General features: G+C 47.1%; 7 non-coding genes and 2 pseudogenes across 7 annotated transcripts in view; all 9 read left to right on the forward strand.

Annotated features, from left to right (window-relative positions):
- LOC138549252 (5S ribosomal RNA) overlaps positions 1–101 on the forward strand; it is a 119-nt gene extending 18 nt beyond the window's left edge. Inside the window, exon 1 of the ribosomal RNA XR_011293037.1 lies at positions 1–101. This exon is cut by the window's left edge and continues 18 nt beyond it. This is a non-coding gene — a ribosomal RNA (5S ribosomal RNA).
- A 106-nt stretch (positions 102–207) lies between these two features.
- On the forward strand, positions 208–326 carry LOC138544453 (5S ribosomal RNA). The gene has a single exon (XR_011290713.1). It is a non-coding gene; the product is annotated as a 5S ribosomal RNA (ribosomal RNA).
- Positions 327–432: 106 nt separating this feature from the next.
- On the forward strand, positions 433–551 carry LOC138550954 (5S ribosomal RNA). The gene has a single exon (XR_011294694.1). It is a non-coding gene; the product is annotated as a 5S ribosomal RNA (ribosomal RNA).
- A 105-nt stretch (positions 552–656) lies between these two features.
- On the forward strand, positions 657–765 carry LOC138543149 (5S ribosomal RNA; annotated as a pseudogene).
- Positions 766–1,229: 464 nt separating this feature from the next.
- On the forward strand, positions 1,230–1,348 carry LOC138539044 (5S ribosomal RNA). The gene has a single exon (XR_011287124.1). It is a non-coding gene; the product is annotated as a 5S ribosomal RNA (ribosomal RNA).
- Positions 1,349–1,454: 106 nt separating this feature from the next.
- On the forward strand, positions 1,455–1,573 carry LOC138540303 (5S ribosomal RNA). The gene has a single exon (XR_011288356.1). It is a non-coding gene; the product is annotated as a 5S ribosomal RNA (ribosomal RNA).
- Positions 1,574–1,679: 106 nt separating this feature from the next.
- LOC138550609 (5S ribosomal RNA) lies at positions 1,680–1,798 on the forward strand. The gene has a single exon (XR_011294359.1). It is a non-coding gene; the product is annotated as a 5S ribosomal RNA (ribosomal RNA).
- Positions 1,799–1,904: 106 nt separating this feature from the next.
- Positions 1,905–2,023, forward strand: LOC138548295 (5S ribosomal RNA). Its single transcript, XR_011292103.1, has one exon. It is a non-coding gene; the product is annotated as a 5S ribosomal RNA (ribosomal RNA).
- Positions 2,024–2,129: 106 nt separating this feature from the next.
- Positions 2,130–2,238, forward strand: LOC138545323 (5S ribosomal RNA; annotated as a pseudogene).
- The last annotated feature ends 262 nt before the right edge of the window (positions 2,239–2,500 follow it).

Raw genomic sequence — 2,500 nt, forward strand, 5'->3', positions numbered from 1 at the left:
CTGAATGCACCCGATCTCGTCTGATCTCGGAAGTTAAGCAGTGTCAGGCCTAGTTAGTACCTGGATGGGAGACCGCCTGGGAATACCAGGTGCTGTAGGCTTTTTTGTGCTCCAAGTTCAGGAAGTGAGCCCTTTCTCAATTGCCTTTTAAAACTGCAAGGTCTAGCCGACTAGATGCTTAAAAGTACAACACTCACTAGGCCCAGAGCCTACGGCCACACCACACTGAATGCGCCTGATCTCGTCTGATCTCAGAAGCTAAGCAGTGTCGGGCCTAGTTAGTACCTGGATGGGAGACCGCCTGGGAATACCAGGTGCTGTAGGCTTTTTTGTACTCCAAGTTCAGGAAGTGAGCCATTTCTCAATTGCCTTTCAAAACTGCAAGGTCTAGCCGACTAGATGCTTAAAAGTACAAAACTCACTAGGCCCAGAGCCTACGGCCACACCACACTGAATGCGCCCGATCTCGTCTGATCTCGGAAGCTAAGCAGTGTCGGGCCTAGTTAGTACCTGGATGGGAGACCACCTGGGAATACCAGGTGCTGTAGGCTTTTTTGTGCTCCAAGTTCAGGAAGTGAGCCAATTCACAATTGCCTTTCAAAACTGCAAGGTCTAGCCGACTAGATGCTTAAAAGTACAAACTCACTAGGCCCAGAGCCTACGGCCACACCACACTGAATGCGCCCGATCTCGGAAGCTAAGCAGGGTAGGGCCTAGTTAGTACCTGGATGGGAGACTGCCTGGGAATACCAGGTGCTGTAGGCTTTTTTTGTGCTCCATGATTAGTAATTGCGCAACTTCTCAATTATTTTTCAAATTTGGTATGTTTCCAAAATAATTGTATCCCGTTTTATAGCGGAAATGTTGGACAACATCATGAGGGCTGGAGCTACCTTTTTACATAGAATTAGCATACAGGTAGTGTGTTCATGGGTAATAAATCGACTTTCACATGTAATGCAGTACAGAGAATATTGAGTCCTTCAAGAGGCATGAAAGAAAACCATTATTGTGTTGATTGTTCTCTCCACCTCCCTGCAACAGACACAGGATGGATGAATTAAAGTTATCCTACCAGACATAGGAGTCCTGAATGGGCCCACCAGTCTTATATATCTCGCCTGATCGAGCCTGATCGAGCGATGAGCGTGGTATCATGTTGCAAGTGGCTGCATGGCTTAGCTTACTAAATGCAAATGCATAAGAGTAATATTCTTAGCATTCCTAGAGCCTACGGCCACACCACACTGAATGCACCCGATCTCGACTGATCTCGGAAGTTAAGCAGTGTCAGGCCTAGTTAGTACCTGGATGGGAGACCGCCTGGGAATACCAGGTGCTGTAGGCTTTTTTGTGCTCCAAGTTCAGGAAGTGAGCCCTTTCTCAATTGCCTTTTAAAACTGCAAGGTCTAGCCGACTAGATGCTTAAAAGTACAAAACTCACTAAGCCCAGAGCCTACGGCCACACCACACTGAATGTGCCTGATCTCGTCTGATCTCAGAAGCTAAGCAGTGTCGGGCCTAGTTAGTACCTGGATGGAAGACCGCCTGGGAATACCAGGTGCTGTAGGCTTTTTTGTACTCCAAGTTCAGGAAGTGAGCCATTTCTCAATTGCCTTTCAAAACTGCAAGGTCTAGCCGACTAGATGCTTAAAAGTACAAAACTCACAAGAACCAGAGCCTACGGCCACACCACACTGAATGCGCCCGATCTCGTCTGATCTCGGAAGCTAAGCAGTGTCGGGCCTCGTTAGTACCTGGATGGGAGACCGCCTGGGAATACCAGGTGCTGTAGGCTTTTTTGTGCTCCAAGTTCAGGAAGTGAGCCATTTCTCAATTGCCTTTCAAAACTGCAAGGTCTAGCTGACTAGATGCTTAAAAGTACAAAACTCACTAGGCCCAGAGCCTACGGCCACACCACACTGATTGCGCCCGATCTCGTCTGATCTCGGAAGCTAAGCAGTGTCGGGCCTAGTTAGTACCTGGATGGGAGACCACCTGGGAATACCAGGTGCTGTAGGCTTTTTTGTGCTCCAAGTTCAGGAAGTGAGCCATTTCACAATTGCCTTTCAAAACTGCAAGGTCTAGCCGACTAGATGCTTAAAAGTACAAAACTCACTAGGCCCAGAGCCTACGGCCACACCACACTGAATGCGCCCGATCTCGGAAGCTAAGCAGGGTCAGGCCTAGTTAGTACCTGGATGGGAGACTGCCTGGGAATACCAGGTGCTGTAGGCTTTTTTGTGCTCCATGATTAGTAATTGCGCAACTTCTCAATTATTTTTCAAATTTGGTATGTTTCCAAAATAATTGTATCCCGTTTTATAGCGGAAATGTTGGACAACATCATGAGGGCTGGAGCTACCTTTTTACATAGAATTAGCATACAGGTAGTGTGTTCATGGGTAATAAATCGACTTTCACATGTAATGCAGTACAGAGAATATTGAGTCCTTCAAGAGGCATGAAAGAAAACCATTATTGTGTTGATTGTTCTCTC

The sequence above is a fragment of the Ambystoma mexicanum genome, unplaced genomic scaffold, assembly GCF_040938575.1.
Source record: "Ambystoma mexicanum isolate Mex_15411 unplaced genomic scaffold, UKY_AmexF1_1 Mex_scaf10, whole genome shotgun sequence".
NCBI lineage: Eukaryota > Metazoa > Chordata > Amphibia > Caudata > Ambystomatidae > Ambystoma > Ambystoma mexicanum.